Source organism: Motacilla alba, chromosome 3 (genome assembly GCF_015832195.1).
Source record: "Motacilla alba alba isolate MOTALB_02 chromosome 3, Motacilla_alba_V1.0_pri, whole genome shotgun sequence".
In the NCBI taxonomy this organism is placed as follows: domain Eukaryota; kingdom Metazoa; phylum Chordata; class Aves; order Passeriformes; family Motacillidae; genus Motacilla; species Motacilla alba.
In genome coordinates, this window is record NC_052018.1 from 16,370,986 (window position 1) to 16,390,192 (window position 19,207).

A 19,207-nucleotide genomic window follows, 5' to 3' on the forward strand; every position below is an offset into this window, starting at 1 on the left:
TGCTTTCCACTAATGGAGGCAGAAGACCCTGACTGTAACAGACTGCCTGAAGAAGTGAACAGGATTTGGACCACTAGATTTGGGGAAGATGTAGCTGTGGGAAGATGAAGGATTTAAAAGTCAATCAGATACAAATGTATTGCATGGGTTTTAATGAGGAATGTGTGCTTTGTGGGCATAGCTGTATGCATACTCACTGTTTGCATTCAGTGAGCAGAGACACATGTGAAAGGTGTTTGCATAACATGAATGGGAAGTAGGTAGGGTTGTTCTTTCCCACAGTCATTCTCTTTCTGTTTATATATATATATAAAATTTATATTTATTGCAAAATATTATGTACTCAGACTGCAGCATATGTTAGGCTCACTATTTCACTATTGTATCTTGAATTCTTGGGGAGAGATGGAGAGGCAGTAAAACTAAGCAGGATCCTGGGGAAGTGATAATTTCCCGTTAAAGGGGCATGTAGTTTGCATAAGCAATAAGGAAAAAGATTATCTTATTGATTCTGGAGAATTTCTTCTGTGTGTACTTGGAGGCAGAAACAGTAGTGCTATTCAGATATTTTGAGACTGTGCCTTTGTGTCTTTTTCTACATCTAGAAAGTGCCCTGCCCAATTTGTGCAACTCCAGTTCAAACAGAAGAAGTGACCATTTCTGCATGACTGTGTCTGTTTCATAGGGCCAGGTAGAGATGAATGTGGAGGGAAGCTCCTTTACTGCTGCTGGCGAGAACCAAAATGTGAAGACATGGGTGAAAAGGGCAACCCTGTGTGAACTCAAATAGCTTTCCAATCTCTTAAAATTGCTCAGCCTAGATAAAATTGTGGGATGTGAACTGCAAGTGCAGGCGGGAAGCTTAATGCTTTCTGGAAAAAATAATGAGTGAGGGCTGCAGCAAAAACCAGAACAGCCCTTCTTCCTCCCCTCAGCCCACTCTGCCCAAATGAGCACTTTCTCTGCAACTATTGGCAGTAATAAATAATGTTCATCTAAAACATCTCTTGTTACAGCCTTTATTGTATTGGCTAAGTGCATAACAACCCAGTGCTGTACTAATAGTTCTGTGCTGATAAAAACCCAGTCAAGTGAAACACAGAAAATATTTTTTAAAAATGCATTCTGAAATGCTTTCTTGTAGTGCTAAAAGCAGTTTACAGGAGATGTTGAAAACTAAGTGCAAGGTGTAGACACCAAGTGTTTACTTTTTAGGACTGGGGTAATGCCTAGGAAAATCTTTGCTTTTGAAATGTGTTTCAAATGGAGGACCAAATGCGCTGCTGTGTACACATGCAAGTTCCAGTGGAGCAAAGGGGGCTGGACGTGCTTCCACCAGGAGTTGGTGCAATCACAAGCAAACCTTGATGTGTTTTTCTGGTGTCAGTGGGATGTGCCATGAACTGCTCTAGGAGCTAGAGCCAGGCCCCCACAGTGGCCAGGGCTTCTCAGGGAACTCTTTTTGTTCATTTGTGCTACTTCTGCCCGTTTCAAAAACTATGGCAAATTAGCTGTAAAAACAGATGTGCCTGTGATATTTCTCTTCCTCTAAAGGTTACAGGCCAGATTGCTCCTGGTGCTTGCTTGGCAAAAAGGCAGGAGGTGGGGGAGAGGGGAAGGAGCAAGAGACCTTTGCTGGTGTATTTGCATACCTACTGAGACACAAATATGGAGGAATGAAGAGGAATCAGGTTATTTTGTCAATAACAGCCCTTACATCAGGGAGGACAGGGGGAGGGCTGGGGAAATGGAAGGGTGTTCTTTTCTCCGCAGCATCTCTGTACCCATCAGCCTAAGAAAGTCAGAGTCACACAACAGAAATGCAGTTCCTCAGTTTGCACTTCATCCCACTCGCTCAGGCACAGGGAGTTTTGGGAGTTAACCTGAGCATTGAGAAGCAAGTCACCCCATCACTCTTCAAGTAGAAGACATCAGCTGGCAGAGTCCCAGGAGGTGTGCGGGGAAGGCTCTCTGTGCTGGTTGCAGAGGGAGCTGAGGAAATGTGCAGCTCTGAGGTGCGGACAGCCGCTGCTGGCTGCATGAGGGCCGCCTCGGGTGGGCTGGGGCAAGGCGGGGTCAGCCCCGGGTGCTGCCCGCGCTGCTGTGCCTCCCACGGCCAGCCGGGCTCTCCTTGGGCTGCACCGTGGTGTGGACACTCACCCAAGGCTTGTGCTGGGGCATCTTTCCGAGGCTTCCTGGGCTGCTCCGTGCTGACCCTGAGCTAGTTCAGCTGCCTCTTCGGGAGAGCCGCCTGCTCGACGCCTCAGAGCCGTCTGCCAATTCCTCCCCTGTCACCACCTCTTTTACTCCGTGTGTGGCATCAGAGCAGCCAGCAGTATGTAACTATAGACTCTGAGTATTTAGGGCTGTCGCTGCTGACCAGCACTACAGTAGGTTGACTCACAAAGGACAAGCGATTCTTTTGGTTTTTTCCTGTGCAGTTTCTCGGGCTTCAGCTTATGTAGTGGACAGGGAGTGCTGCTTAACTAGAAAAGCTGCTGTAAGAGAAAGTTTCCTCATGTTATTTTGCGGTGGGGGGGGAAAAAGTTTATTCGCTTGCATGAAATATGATAGGAAGGCCAGAATCCCCCTGCCAGGGCTGGTAGGACATGGCCGTGGTGTGAGGCAATGTGTGCGAGGAGACAGCCTTGGGCACTTCTGTGCTGTGTGAAACTTTGGATCCCCTCCTGACTGCAGATCTTCACAGCAGCATTCCTTGTGTGACAAGCCTTTTTCACATTTCCCCATTCAGCTGATTGTGGGTGCTGTGCTATTTTAAACCCACATGGAAGTATGTTTTTAGGACCATCTGCTACCGGCCCTAACCCAGATGATACAGTTAGAGCCTGCCCACAGCATCCTCCCCTCCTTCAGACAGTTCCAGGAACAAGCAGTGAGTCAGTCCCGCAGCTGAACTCATATTTAGCTAACCCTGATATCCTGCCTATCGGAGAGAAATGCACAACGGCCTTCCCAGGTGCAAAGCCCTGTTGTTCCCATTATTTAGAGAATGCATGGAATTTAAGAAAAAAAAAACCACCACGAAAGCAAATGTCAGCTCAGTTAGTGCGCCAGTTCCTTTTGTTCTGAAGGGTGAGAAGGATGAAGTGATCAGTCCGCACACAGCAGCTTGCCCATCTTGCCTTTGCTTCCAGGCTGAAGGGCAATTTTTGCCCCTGGCTGACCATCAGGCTCGTAGCTCCCCCCTCACCTCTCGCCTCCGCAGCGGCTCTCCCTGTGCTGAAACATCTCTGCACAGCTGGAGCATAGTTAATTCTTCCTTCGGGCACCGGGGGTGAGCAGAGGTGTCTCCTAGAGCTGTCTAAAAGCTGGTGTTGCCTGTCAGGGTCCTGCTTTCGCTCACTGAGCAACTGTTGTTAAACACACATCTGTGGGTCTGGATTAGGCTCTTTTCCTTTACCTTAGGAGCTTCATGAGCCTGAAACGAAGTTTCAGCCAGTGGATCATCTGAAAAAGCCTCCCAGAGAGCAGCATGACTAAGAACCAGCGTTTATAAACCATTACTTGATGTATTTTAAACTCCTGCTCTTTGATCCCTTTATGATCCAGCAGCTGCTTTCTGGCTGTTTGGCAAAACCAGCAAAACATGCCCTGCTCTGTCATCACATTTCTCCTGGATCCCCTCAGCATGTGCACTGTTTCCCACCCAGCAGGTTAATGACCCATAATTACCTTCATCATATAATGAATAAAGTTCAGTATCTCCACAGCAGATACACCAGCACTCAGCCTGGGCACAGCCTTCAATGTTAAATGATACCTGAGGCCCTGTCCTGCTCCTGCTGAAGTGGAGGTAAATCCCCCACCCAGCCTCCGCACAGACACTGCCTTCCCAAATCTGCAGCGCAGAGTCAAAACCCTCCCTGACGCTGCCTGGAGCATTACCTGTAAAATGAGTATGAAACATGAACGTTGTTTTATTTAGGCTATGCAGAGTTTGTGTGCTCCCATGTAAGCTTGGATCAGCCCTGGCTCTGAGGAACTTTCGCTGGTATCCTGTTTCAATCAATGCTGATTTAAATAAGCATTGTGAACCTAATTATTTAGTACTGCTCACATGACGCTGCATTTGCTATGGTACCCTTGAGACAGGCAGGCTTTATCCTGCTCAACAGAAACATCCGCAGCTGTACCACACTCTGCTTCAGGCTCCTTGGAGTTACTTCATCGTTGCCTGACAGCTGTGTCCCTGACCATTATCTGGTGGCCGCATACTTCAATAGCAGACTGTATGTACTGTATGCACTAGACTACGGTGTGACCTGACAACTTGGCTTCCTCTCCCAGAGTATATCTTCTGCTACTCTTCAGCATCCTACAGTTTATCTGTGGTCAGCTTTCTTACCCATTTCCTGCCAGCTGCTACTGGTCTTTTAGTCAGTTCTGCCAGGCACACAGGCAATGGTGAGCTTGCTGAGCCTTGTGCTGCATTATTTCTTGGATGGAGGCTCTGCAAAGGCTGCTCTAGAGTTTTGTGTAGAGGATTTCTTTGTATGTAGTGTCATGGCAATTAAAGAATGCCACTCTTAAGAAAAACACCTTGTATTTATCAGGCGGTATCAGTTTTATCTCTGTTCTAGCGTTGTTGCAGCATTAGGCTTTGAAAGCACAATTAGCTAGCAAAACCTAGCAAAAATTATAACTAATTTCATCAGCCCACAAGCCCAGAATTTGGTACTTTTCTTACCTCCTTTGCCAAGTTGTCCCACAGAGATGTTAAAGCAGCTGAGGGCACAAGCCCCTGCTCTGGACCCAGAATTTGATGTTTTACAGGAACATAATTCCTCTGCCTAAGCCTTTTGGAAAATGGCTTGTTATCCAAGCTGGGACTGAGCTGATGGCACTGTGGTCATGTACTGAGCTGAGTTTGGAGGTGTCCCCGTAGCCACAGCAGGGTGCAGAGAGGGTCACTTATTCATGGACGCGTCCCTTGCTTCTCTTGCTCCAGTCTCCAGTCCAGCAGGTTTAGGTTTACTTTTGGGGCTATGTTGGGAAGCACCTGTTCTGAAGGAACCAAGTCACTGGCGCTCAGGGCTATTAACTGAGGGCTTGTTCTCCACCCTTCCGCCCTGACTTCCCCTGTGTGGCAGCTCCCTTCCCAGGAGCACCCGAGTGAGCCCCAAAGGAGATGAATATTCAGTAAATCAGAAATTGGCTAAAAGAATGGCTTTGAAGCAGCAAAAGGAGAAGAACTCAAAGACTTGCCCAAATAATTTTCTTTTTTTTAAAAAAAAAAAAAGAAAAAATAGCTTTAAACCTTTATGAGGTTTATGAGTCAGCATGTAATATATCCTTATACTGGGGTATGGGACAGTGTAGGAATTCCTGAGATTTGTTGTTTGCATTTTGCTAAGCTCAGATGCACACCATCAGTAGCAGGTTCTGTAAGATTAGGCACGTGGAAGGCATGGATAAAGCCGTGTCCATGTCCCATGCAGCCATGCAGCCTAACTACACACCTGGAAAAAGGAGTGCTTGGGCCAAAGGCAGATCACGTGGAAAATCAAGGGGAAGAAGAAATTTGGCTCACACAGTGGAATTCACTGCTGAGCTTCTGAGAGACTGAATGCTCACAACAGTGTCTCAAATGAGAAGAAGGCAGAGATGTCTTCCTGCAAAGTGGTAGGAGGGATTGTGTCCATCCTTTCCCTTTCAACATTAATTCTGACACCTAATGATGACAGCTGGGGGTGAGGAGGCTGTTTTTGTTCTGAAACGCCTTTTGAAGGAGCCTGACAATCTCAGCAATACATTGAGGATTCCTGAGAGGTTTGTCTCACTGTCCTAGAGCCAGTGTGAATACTCTGGGTTCAATGTCCAGCACTGTTGCTGTCTTCTCTCCTGGTAAATTTAGTATACATGCCTAGGAAAAATCCAGTCCAGCTGAGCACCACAGAATGCTAAGATAGAAATTACCCATTAGGACTTTCTGTTCCTGCTGCGGGGCTCCTGCCATGGATTGAGTGAGTTGTAGATTTTAAGGCAGTGGTGCGTTGGTGCATTTGCTTATTAAAATTTGTGTGTCAGTGAATCCACTAAACCCCATGATGTACATCTGCCAATATACCTGTTTTTCTCTCCATCATTTACTATTTGAGCAGTTTTGAAATGAAATCTATGTTTTAATAGCAACATTTTTTCATTTTCTTCAAATAATTGCTAAGGATAGTGAGCAGCACTGGGGTAAGAGGTTTCTGGGGGATCCCATTAAGCATCTTCTGAAGATGGGAATGATTCAGTTAGAATTGCCTTTGGCTCACTTTTGGCTCACCAGCTTTTAAACGATTTAATAAGAGGTACATTAATTCTGGATAATGCTAATTATTTTAATCAGGATGCCATGTGGGACTGAGTTAAATGCCTCACAGATGTTGAAACCCATGACATAGACATAGCTATCTTTATCAGCTAAACTGGTAATTTCACTAAAAAGCAACACTGAGCTCGTTTGACAAGACTTTTCCATGAAGACATGCTGATGACTATTAATTACACTGCTATCTTTTAAGCCTTTTTCAACTCTGACCCACAAGTGCCCATCTGAGTGCGATGGCAAATGAGGGGCAAGGCAAATGAGACATGGAGGCAGAGGGGACTTGCTGAGTTGTGTCATCTCCAGGCCAGGAGCTACACTGGGTAGCATCAGTCATGCAAAGAGTGTTCTCTCACTAATCCTTCACATCAATCTGCTTGACTTGTGGATCATTGTTAGGCTAGTCAGCCTACAGTTGCCCAACCTGCTTTTTGTGCCCTCTGTAAATAGTAATGCCTCATGAGCTTTTTGCCAGTCTTCTGGAAGCTCTCCAGTGGTCCCAGATGTGTGAAAAATCAACACAAACATTTTGGAAAACTCTTTGGCACATTTCTTTAGTATGCTGAGGTGCAACTTACCAAGTGCTGCTGACTGAAAAATGTTCAGTTTTGATAATGGCTGTTTAACTTTCCCCTAAGTAACTGATGGAATAGAAAGTGTTTCCTTATCACTATGAGATAAGAATACATCATCCTACTAGTTTCCAAATACAAACCTGAAATATTTATTGAATATTTCTTCTTCTATGAATCATGACTGACACTTTTGAGATTCCTATCTAGCTGTGGAGCTATCCCATTGTTAGGATTTTGTTTGTTCCTGATAAACTTAAACAGTTCCTCTTTATTGTTCTTACTGGCTGCAGATTTGTGTGTTGGTGCCTTTAATTTCCTAGGGTAATTTCCTCACTGCTGATATATGTACACCCACGCTGACAGATCCAGATGCAAGTCCAATGTCCAAACTACCAAAGTTTTTATGAATGTGGGCTCCTGATTTTGTCTTGACCCTATACAAATGAGCAGCTATAAAGATTGGGTTAAGGTTTAATTTCTGAATTTCATATCCCTTCTCTCAAATTCCACAAAAGCTGTCATGTTTCAAAGCCATCTTTTATTCAGTGACTCTCAGTCTTTGAGAATCAAGATCAGAAAAAAAGAATCCCATTTGTTTCATTCCTGTGAATCAGTACTGAACTGGTTTAGACTACGATGAAAATATCTGGGTTATATTTTGAGTGGTGACTATGGACTTGGCTACAGATCTAGCTGGTGGATGGGCTGGTTGCCCTCTGCCCCTCATGCAGGGCTCAAACCTGTTGCAGAACTTGAGACTGCAGAGAGTAGGGAATTTCTGCAGGTAGGGAGTGCTTTGGTCCATCCACTGCTGCAGTGTGTATCCCGGAGGGCAGATGGACAGAGCAGTGGGGAGAAATGAACTCGCTGCATCAGGGCTGAGGCTGTGCACATCACCACCCTGTCCTGCTGGGAAGCCATGTGCAGCAGCACTCAGTACTGGCCGTGGGGGTAGGAGGGTAGGCAGCCCAAGTACTGCCCTACTTTGAGTTTGGAAGTGGGTGGCAGTGGCCTCTGGCGACACTGGTGGGATGAGTGGGTCTTTCTCATTGCTTCCCTCCCAGCTGCTGGGGAGGTGTGAGACATTTTTCACCCTTCTTGTTGCTGTCTCTGACCTAGTGTGCTGCTGAGTGCTGCAGTTGTGCCCTGGGGGCTTAGAAAAGCCCCTCTGGGTAACAGTACATGAGTTGTTATTTTTGATTGCAATTGGGTGACCATTTATTGACTCTTCAGCTGGGTAAAGTTATTTAGAAAGTTATGCAGCTGGAAGAATGCTGCAAGCCTGGCTTACAACTCTCCTGTCTTTCCCAGTAATAGACTTTGATTTGCCGTAGTTCATTTCCCTCTGAAGTCTGCTTTTTGTAGATAACATAAAGCACTTGGCATAGTGGTTGATAACTGAATGTATGAAGCATGACATTTTCCTAGATACAGAATGCCACATGAACACTTGTCTTTTGTATCAGAACCCATAAACAAGCGTTGACTGAGGGCAAATAGCTTGCTCAGGTCCTGTGGAGAGGCAGGGAATGAGTCAGTGCTGAGAGGAGCGTGATGTGGTCACAGCTGCTTTGAGGAGGGCATGTGGCAAGAGAAGGCAAAGCCCAAGGGCAAATAATCCCTGTGAGCCAGCTGGTAGCAGGTGAGGCGACTCATGATGTGGATTAAAAAAAAAAAAAAAAAAGGTATTTTGGAAACTTAATTTCCTCCTTACTTGTTTTTCTGTCCAGTGATTAAAATACTGACATGTTTTTCTGTCTCTGCAGGATGGCAATCCACCTCTCCTCCCACCTCCCCCAGACCAGTGAAAACCTCAGAAACTGCCATTAAGGACCTGGACACTCCTGCTGGGTTTAGACCTTGGCAGCCCTGTGGGGGTAGATGATGGTGCCCATGCCCAGCCATCAAACAAAGCAGTTAACCTCTTGGTTTCTCTCTCACCACCCACAAAGAGAAGCTAAAAATAGTAGGCAGTCTTACAGAGTTCTGGGAAAGAATAAAGTAAGAATAAAGCTGGGTGGCTGGAAAGCAGCACTCCATGCTTTAAGATGGAGCACAATGTATACCAGGGAATATGCAGAACCGTGTAGTATATTTTAAAAGTAATGAAGCTTCACACCTTCAGCTTTGCTATTAAAGCATTGCTGAGAGCTAGATTCACACTGCTGTGCTGCTGAGAGTTAGTAAGGATGTGTATGAACTGAGGGAAAATGACTGCCCTTCTCCTTCACAGTTCTCAAGGTTTTACACCAGCTGCCTGGCTCCAACACAGGACTTAGGCAAGAAGGTAAAGGAGAGGGAAAGTGGTCATGTCATGAAAAACAGCTAGAAACATACGGGAAGTACACAGAGCTCTGGTGAGTTAAATTGAAGATACTTGGGGTTGAATTTTTGAGCCTTCTTTCCTAAACTGTGTATGCAAGCTGCAGGCAGGCAAGTGTAGGCCAGAGACTGCTCAAAGAAATGCTGACTTGCTCATGAAAATGCAGATTTTACAGTTGTGTGTGTAAGAACTTTTGCATAGCAAGTAAGAAGCTGTGAACTGCTTCCCTTGATGCAGACTGGGCTTCTTTGGTTCAGATTCAGTTGTAAGGGAAAGTAATCCAGTTATTGATTTTGAATGAGAATCAGGCATCTGTTTGGATGGAGTTTTTGCACTCTATTTCAGCCATACATTTATGAGCTATCCAGAGGCACGGGAACTGAAAGTGAAGAAAATATTTGTGGGATTCCACAGAGACGGAAGCAGCCACTGGTTTGCACGTGTGAATTTTGCCAGTGCATTTTGGTGGCTTAGAATGAAAGCATAGTGCTTGCTCATAATGAAAGTTGAACCTAAAACTGGTCAAATCCAAATTCCCAATGCCCAGCAAACTGGAGTGTGAGGGCTTAAGGCAGAAGAGAGGGGCTGCACCAGGTAAAGATGCCGTATATTTATTTTAGTGCTTAGAGTTGATTAGAGTTGGGTGAAAATGATTAGCTGAAAGGATTCTGAGTAAACCAATTTAAAATGTAATTATGAAGGGCTCAAGATAGTGTGTGTGTGTGTGTGTGTGTATAATTATGTTTCTTGCCCATGTGCACTGTACTCAGTGATTTTGTTCTGCAGTGAGTGGAAGGGGGAGGAAGGGATGTGCAGGGGAATAGCTGCATGTAGAGCAGCTGCTGTTGAAAGGCAGCTTGGGCTGGCTTTCTCCTGTAATCTGGAGGCGCACTTTTAGCTGTGCTCAACGTAGCACTGAGCTGGGTATCAAACCCAGCGTAGCCCTAGCAATGTGTAGTTGTGTTTCAGCTGCTGAGAATTGGGAACAAAGCTGGGCAGGTGATTGCAGTGAGCTCCTTGCTGCTCTCTTGGGATTCTCCTAGCCTGTGCCACAGTAAGCTTGTACAAACCAGCTCAGGGTTGCCATGCAAGCTGCGGCGTATGTTGGGATGAGACCACTGACATCCTGGCTTGTGGCATTTCTGTGTTGCTCATATCACCCCTGTGACCAGCAGCAGAGAATAAGCCTTGTCTGGTCAGCAAGTTATTGCAGACTAGCTCACATCCATGCTGTTAGGGGTAAAGTCAGTCTGGGATGGGTTTGCTGCATCCATGCTGATTGCTCTGGAGTGAGCTGAGTCTGTGCAGAGTGGGTGTGGAGTGAGGGGACTTGTCCCCTCTTAGCTGGCTTTCCTTCCATATGCTGGCCCAGGGCTGGAGCCTGTGGTGAGCAGACCAGCACAGAGCTGACACTGCGCCCGTCCATGAGCCATACAGGGAAAAGCCCCAAGCATGGTCTGGAGGCACCTTTTTGAGGCTGTTACATCTGGGCTTTCCTCCAGATGTTTTTCTTCTGTACTCTCACATTACTGAAGGCACAAAAGGTCAGGAAATGTTCCTAGAATCCTTCTTAGGTTAAACAGGGAACTCAGTGAGGAAGAGAAAGGAGAGAAGAAATTATTGGAGGAAGGTGGGCTATGACAATGAAGGGGGCAAAGTTAGGAGTGCTTAAAGGCATTTTATCATCAGTGGTGAAGGCTGATTTTTTGTGGGACTTGATACCAAATGAATGTGTGTCTGAGTTAGGTTGTGAACTGTGTACAGAGGCACATTTAGGACAGAAAGTGAAAGGACATGCTCTGGCTGACTCACACATTCATCCACAGCGTGAGAGCGATCCCTTTTGTAAGACACAGACTCAGTTGGGCAGCAGCTGTGCTGCACGTGACTCTTGCCTTCATCTGACATGGGAACAGAGGGCAGGAAGAGACTCCTGGGATAGCACACTCAATATCTCTTATTTCATTCTGTACTTCCTGATCAAGCATTGGTATTAAAAAACCAAAAAAAAAAAAAAAAAAGCAAAAAAAAAAAGCAGTGTTATGCCCATATTGTTTCATCTTTTCTTATGCTCTCTGTATGTCTGCTTTCTCTTACTGCCTTAATTGGATTGTTGGCTGCTTGGGGCAGTCATGGTCATGGGCAGTCATGGCTCTCATAATTTGCTGTGGTGGGCCAGTATCACACTGACTATCACATCAGCACTTCAGACACATCCTCTGACATTTTCAGACATAGGCTGCAAGATAGAGATGTTCCATTGGGACAGGAACATTTTCACAGCAGGAAACCTATGTTTCTGTTTTGTCCTTTGCTCAGTAGGTGCTGGTGTGTGTCAACTAATCCTTTTCCTACTTAATCATTCAGTCAGCACCAATGTGTTCCTCTGAGTAATGGCCTAAAGACCAGAACTTCTAGCCAAACCTTGTGTTTTGCTAAAACCACAAATCAAACTTGAAAAATAAGTGCAATAAGAAATAAAGCTTCCCAATAAAGAGAAAGTAATAGTTCAGCTGCTGTCATCTTAACTCTTAATACCTTCTTGCAGGAAAGAACTGTTTTTGGAAGATGGCAAGGGAAATGAAAAAGGGTAGCAGTGCATACAGCTGATAACACTGACCTGTTTTCTTGGCATTCCTCCAAATGCAAGGCCAGCTCTGCTTGAAATGTAGGTGATTCATCAGCTGAATTGCAAGCAAATAGTGTGGTGCAGAAGCACAGTCATATTATTTCAATAACCTGAGTTTTAGCTATTCCACTTTAAAAACTAATGAAGCAAATAATGTTGTGACACAGATGTAGGCAGTGAAAATGTGTCAGAGAAAGGCAATTAACCTCTGTACTAATAAAGTCTGTCAAATTAGTAAAATATTTTTTATATATTATAATAGCTAATCGGAAATATATAGGCCATGAGTATTCAGTGCCACAATCCTGTGGAATTTTTTATACCTTTGAAATCTAGATGTAAAACTTCATCGGAGAAAGCAGGAGGTTTTTTTTGTATTTTTTTTAGCCCTGGTATAAATGGCTAAAAAGTTCCAGGGTGACTTTTGCTGTGCCCACCCCCTGAAACTAAGATTGGGGTTTTATTTCCACATACAGGCATCCCTTAATCACTTACTAGCTATATTATCAATGCTCTGCTGGACATTCATGGGGCATTCTGAGCTGAGACATGATGGATTAAAAACCAAAGCAAAACAGATTCTGTAATCCAGCTACCTGGCTGGAGAAACAGCACTATATGAGATGGATTCCTGGAGTAGGAGAAGGTTCTCTCCATTCTATGTCCTGTCTCAGTCATGACTTCTCTCACTGAGAGACAGTAGGAAGATTACATTGAATGTGAATCGAGGCTAGGTAAGTTAAATCCAGATTTGAAATTCTTTGCCAAGGTGTGTAAAAGTTATTGTAGACAAAACTGACTGCTCCTATAGGAGAAACATCAATATTTCTGAAATTGAGTGAACTTCATTATGCATTAATGTTGTAGGCATTGTGGTGTTATAACCATCACTTAGCTGCTTCATGTTGGATTTTGATCGACTTAGTCTATTGGTGAACACCACATCTGGAGTTCTGTTGCACTATAATATCACCAAACTTGCTGGACACTCCAAATTCACAATACAAATACACTGAAAACCAGCTTGATCTTGTATATATCTTTTAGGATACACATTAGTAAAACATTTATACTCTTTGCAAATACTCACAGACCAATGCATTACGGCATTACAAGGCTAAATATTACTCCCACAACAGTCACCTGCCATCTTTTCTCTTAAAGTTAAATGTTTACAATGTTGTCTCCTAGTCACAGTCCTACAGAGCCATAGCTTGTGCTGGTATGTGTGTGATAAAACCCAAAATTTTATCAAAGCCTTTTCTATCTTAACTGTGTCCTGCCTCTATACCTACAGAAGTGTTACTGTTAAAGATGCTAAATCATATTCAAACATTAATAATTAACAAAAAACACCTCATGTAAGTTGTTGCTATTGATGGGTAGGTGCTGCTGGTTGTGGCCTCCATCCTTCTGCTCCTCTACATGTCCCCTCTTACCTTTCCTGGCACAAAGGACCTTGTGTGTGCCATGGCCGAGGCTTGTTGGATGGGGCTGATGTTTAGTTTGGGTGTGGACCTGAATGATGGCCTTTCCCATGGGCAGACAGTCTGTAACTGTTTCCCTTTGCATACATAAGTCTTTCTGGATTCCAGTTGAGCCAGTTTGTGTGACTTTGACTAACCAAGCAAATGATCTGTTCATCCCCATGACCTCCTACTGGGGTGCACATCATGTCTTGCATAGTGTAAGGGAATGCTGGCAGTGCTGTGTCTCAGTTACAGCTCCTGGTGCAGGCAGCTTTTGTCATTGAGCAGGCTCATGTTAAATTGCATTCACAGAGTCACAGAATCAAAGAATGGCTTGGATTGGAGGGGACCTTGAAGATCATCAAGTTCCACCCGCCTGCCATCATCAGGAACAACTTGGAATAGATCAGGTTGCTTACAGCCCCCTCTAACCTGGTCTTGTGCACTTCCAGGGGTGGAGCATCTATAAAATTTTCCAGGCAATCTTCTCCAGTGCCTCACTATCTTCATGGTAAAGAATTTCTTCCTAGTATCTAGTCTTAAACTACTCTCTTTATATTTGAAGCCATTCTCCCTTGTCCTGTCACTATATACCCCTTTAAATAGCCCCTCTCCATCATTCTTGTAGGCTCCTTTTGGCTACTAGAAGGCCACAATTAGGTCATCCTGAGGTTTTCTCTTCTCCAGGCTGAACAATCCCAATAATTTCAGTCTTTCCTCATACTAGAGGTGCTTCATCTGTCTGAGCAACTTGGTGACCTCCTCTGGACTTGCTCCAACAGGTCCATGTCCTTCCTGTGCTGGGGAACCCGGGGCTGGATGCAGCACTGCAGGTGGGGTCTCACCAGAGCAGAGGGACAGAATCCCCTCCCTCTCCTGCTGCCCAGCTCCTGCTGTCACTGGTGTCCATCAGGCCTCCTAGCTGGATGACCACACTCCTCTGAATCCGAGTGTCCTACCACTGTCTTAACCATCTAACAGTCTACCCAGAGAATCCATAACTGTCCAATACAGAGAGAAGGATGTTGGGGGAGACCATGTCAAAGGCTTTACAGAAGTTGAGATAAACAACATCTGTAGCTCTTCCCTTGCCCACTGATGCAGTCACTCCATAACAGAAGGTCGGGCAGGTCTTCCCCATGGTGAAGCTGCACTGTCTTGAATTCCCTCCCTGTCCTTCATGTGCCTTAGCATAACTTCTTGAGGGCTATGTTCCATGATCTTCCCAAACACAGATGTGAGGCTGACAGGCCAGTATTTCCCAGGGTCCCAGGTATTCAAAGGCTTTAACTACAAAATGTGAAGTTTGACTGAACTCATAAAAAGAAATGGAGAAATCATGTTATTTTAATCATGAGTGAGTTGTTGCCTTTGAATTTGTTCTAATTAAACATCAGGTCAGATTAACTACTCAAAGGGTCTTTCTTTTTTTATCAGGTCTTAAAGTAATGAGTAGTTTAATAAGTTTTGAATTCTTTTAAATAGCTATTTATTGCTTGGAAAAACAGCTTTTTGTACTTTTTTAATTACACAGTGAAAATTATATTAAAAGTTTTTTTAAATTATTTTTATTTTTACTTCTTATCTATATTTTAAGAAGCTTTGAAAGGATTAATTAAGCATCCAAACTACCTGCTGAGGTATGTAAATGTTACTATCTCCAGTTTTCTGATGGGGAATCTGAAGCACAATGCTGTGTAAAGCCTGAATCCACCATGTCTCCATTTCAGAAAAAGACAAGGAGGATCAGCACCTGCCAGGGAGCAATTAATAGATTAACACAATCAGGTGAGAGTGGCTTTCCCAAGGTCAGACTATAATGTCACGGGCAGACAGTTGCAGGCATTTGAGTTAATGAGTTACTGGTGGTGAACTGGACTGTGAAAACTCACAGGATACGTGCTCCTGCTCACAAGCGATGTACCTGACAGTACAGATTGCCTTGAAACAGTGTTTGTGGGACATTAAGATGGCTTTGCCATGGCTCAATCTGATTATCTAAGCTACCACTGCATTTTGATACCTGATTGTCCTTATGTCAAAGTCCTCCCCCGCCCCCCTGTTGTGTGATCTGTAGATATTCCAAGATCTCCTCTGCTGATCCAGTCATGGAAAAAGGAGCTAAAAGAGCCAGTTAGGCTCTGGTTGTTGTCAGAAGTATCCATGGATTTTGATGATTTCCACACCTGAAATCTGAAACATTTTCTTATTCTCAAGGAAGTTATTCACTTAAAAAACTCCTCCATCAAATCCAGCCTTCCTGTTGCTTTAGTAGTTTTTACTAAAAATGGCAGAATCTACCATTCATCTGCATTTCATGATAAGCTCCTACAAGAACCATCATTCATCTGTAGACTGAGAGCAGCCCTTCATCTTGCAATCTTTCTGCTTTCTTTTCATCTGTATCCCAGTCCTCATCCACAGTTTCCCATGGGAATTGTTATACTAAAAATGTAATGACAGAAATGCTGTTTTGTGTAGGACTGCTCAGGAAAATGATGAATGCTGTGCAGATGTGTGTATTGAAACCTCTGTATCTCTAGGAAATACACTGCTGTGTTTTCATAGGTTTCTCTCTGAAGCTGTAATTAACAACAGTCAGCAGAATGCTTGAAAGGGTTAAAGGAAAATAGATTTGAGGAAATACTCAAAGCCATGTGTAGATGCTGCACATTCAGTGTTGCAGTTGCATGTGTGCTTGCAAAAAACGCAATGGGAAGTGTCAATTGCCTCTCTTTGCAGATGGATGTAAGTCTGTGTAAGCAAGATGCTGGTTACCACATAATTAGACCACGAGGTTCTGTCCTAATGCCCCAGTTTCTGTTTGTAACCCTGCAGTGATCTGGCATGTGAGAAAGGACAAAGCATTCAGGTTCTCCAAGCCAGTGCCATCAGCAAATCAGGGTGGTCGCACCTCTGGTGTGAGTACAAAGCTCAGGGTTAGTCACAATGTTACCTTCCTCTCTCTTTGGGTATCTGCTGTATCCAGTTTGAGATCTCAGATCTTATCTACAACATGTGCAACATGAACGCCTGATAGATTGTCCGAGGCTCTGTAAAATATATTTCCTTTTTTTTTTTTTTTTTTTGCTTCTGTAAAATGTCTCAGGTTCTTACACAAGTCTGTGGAATAAATTTCAGTAAAATGCATGACCTACCAGAAACCTGGGTACTTTGCTAAGATGCATTTCTTCAACTCTGCCTTCAGTACTGAAAGTACAGATAACAGCAAGCATCAGTAACCATATTATAAAAAGTTATATATAATATATGAAAGTATAAATACATTATATAGCTATTTTTGAAAAGTGAACTGAATATATTCATATTTATTTTCATCTATGGAGATTTCTCCATGGGAGGAGAAGAGAAAAAAAGAAAGATCAAGGTGTGACAGATGCACATCAGGGAAGTGGGCTGTCACACTGCAGGGAGGTGTTGAGATTTCACAATGATGGGCATGCTACACAGACCAGAGCAGAGCAAAACACTCTCTTAGGAAAACTGAGCAGACGTAGAAATCATTAACTGACTTAGTGAGAAATGGTCCTGAGGTGAACTGCAATTTTTAAATAATATGCAATATGGAGAAGTCTCTGTGAAACAGGTGTTAGAGTTTCAAGTTGAACTTTTTACATTTGTCCCTAAAGGCAGATCTGTTAAGTTTTTCCTTTGTGAGAGTATAGGCTTGAGGGGAATCACCTGTACCAGAGCGATGTCCTTTGCTTTTAGAAATGGAGTTGCAATCTGCTGCCCATGCTGCTCTGAACTGACCTTTGAGTCTGCTCTTGCAATCCAGTATCTGCTTTCTGAGCCTAAGCTGTAAGTCACAGGCTCTGCAGCAGTCTCCCCAGAGAGCTTTGAGGCAGTTCATCAAAGCAGGTGGAAGGAAGAGTATGTTGTAATACATCTTTCATTCTTGCATATGAGTAACAAGGAGGAACAAAACATGCTGTCTATGGACATAATTTTTCTTTAGAAACCAATCATACCAGGACCATAAATACAAGCAGTGTATTACAGGTGATACATACAGCTTTAAATATTCTTCTTTGGTGCCAGAGTGTGTGTATTGGTGTGATTTTGTTGTGGATGGAGAGAAATACTGTCTTTTGTTTTTGTGACAGCTCAAATACTATGTTAAACAAATTACTTTCAGGACATTTCAAATGTTTTTATTGTTTGAGCAGCTCAGTTCAAACAGTCAGTTTGTGTTCAATTTCCTAGGTAAGTTAATAAGCTTTTTAGAGTACTTCATGATTGCAGTTTAACCGGTGTCTCAGAATTTATGCTTCTGTTTTGTTTGTTCAGCATTAGCATTGCTCATTCACTAATCAAGCACTTACTTCCTAAAGTGGCCCCTTCCCCTTCTCAGCACCTGCACGCCATTCCCCCTTGAAGCTTTACTTTCCTGGTAGCTTTTGTGTGTTCTGAAGGATATGTACCTCTACCTTGGATAAATTATTCCTTGCTGGGCCTATTCCAACAGCATTCGAGAACTTACAGATGCTGTTCGGAAATGAGTATGAAGTTGAAGCTAGCAGCTCTGCTGCCCAGGAGATTGAGTTGCTGTCATATTGCATCTGACTTGCATCAGATCAGAGTTTAGGATTTGGGTGATTTGTTCTTCAGATTAATGTCAATCTGTTTTAAATTAAAACACCCTGGGGCAAATCCTTTGCTGTGATCAATGAACTGTCTGGCTGCAGTCAACCAACATTACAACAGACATGAATTTGGCCTCCTGGTTTGTTGCCTCATCCCCTACATCACTTTCCGTATGTGGTTCAGACATCAAGTCTTTGATCCTATGAGTTGTTGACCATCTTCCACTGAAATCAGTGAGAATGGAGGGTACTTCAATGTTCAACACCTTGTTGGTTTGGGCACAAGAAATGGACCACAGATCTGCTTTACCTAAAATATAGTTATGGTATATCTATGAGTGGGCAATCTGCTTTGCACCTGTTTTACTACAGGAACAAAAGACACAGGAAGTGTTTGGAAAATGAGGAACACACCTGTGTGTGAGAGTATAACAAAGCATCTTTATATATAATCATTTGCTATAAGTCATTTCAGAGTTGACAAGCTGTTTTTCAACTTCGTGTCACCACTGCCTGATGCATCTAATTAGTCCTGTTCTCCAGCTGACAAATATCAGCTGCTCTTTCTAAAACATGGTTTCTCCCTTAAGTACATCCCTCTGGCAAAGTTAAATATTAATTATCCTTTTTTTTTATTTTATGATTATTCATGTGTGCTAATGTCACTACACAATGAATGGGTAAGTCAATACCACAAAATATTAAAAGCATTGTTTCTAAACCTCTGAAGCAGCCAAGATCTACAGAGCCATTCTGGTAATGAATGAGGCTCTGGTGGCTGGGCTGTGCCACCAGTCACGCATGTCAGGGGTGAGTCTCAGAGGCCTGTGGTTATGTGATGTGGGCCTGGATGTGGGAAATTTACCTTCTTGTCCCAGCTCACATGCTGGCCTGTTTTACAACTGCACAAATCACAGGAGTTTTTACTCTGCATACTGAAATTGCAGGGCACAGACCAGCATGGCTTCTCAGGATCTGGATACCTCTGCAGGTCTGAGCTGTGTGGACTGGTACTTTTGGGTATTTGGGTGGTGCTAGTCTGCTGGAGTTTCTTGCCTTCCTTTGTGTGCTGGCCATCTTTGTGTGCTTGCTTTCAGGAAGATCCGTATCCATGCCTTGTGAAACAGTCTCAGAAACGGACACAGAGAAGGAAGGTATGTTGTAATCATGTTTCCTGAGACCAGTTGTATCAGCTGCACCCAGCCTATGTTGTTCCCACAAAAATGAAGTTTCCCATCTTTCCCATTTAGCTGCTGGGCTGACATGAAGG

The 19,207-nt window shown here is 43.7% G+C and overlaps 1 protein-coding gene across 9 annotated transcripts in view; it reads left to right on the top strand.

Annotated features, from left to right (window-relative positions):
* LOC119698592 overlaps window positions 1-19,207 on the top strand; it is a 277,473-nt gene that overhangs the window by 67,896 nt on the left and 190,370 nt on the right. For 4 of the 9 annotated variants that reach the window (XM_038130666.1, XM_038130672.1, XM_038130673.1 and 1 more), the window contains exon 1: window positions 9,508-9,826. The exons of 3 other annotated variants lie outside the window; for them this stretch is intronic. The gene's annotated coding sequence lies outside the window, so the exon portion shown is untranslated. Of the gene's footprint in view, window positions 1-7,215; window positions 9,267-9,507; window positions 9,827-19,207 lie in introns of those variants that run through there. 2 more of the 9 variants (XM_038130668.1, XM_038130667.1) reach the window with 2 other exon arrangements.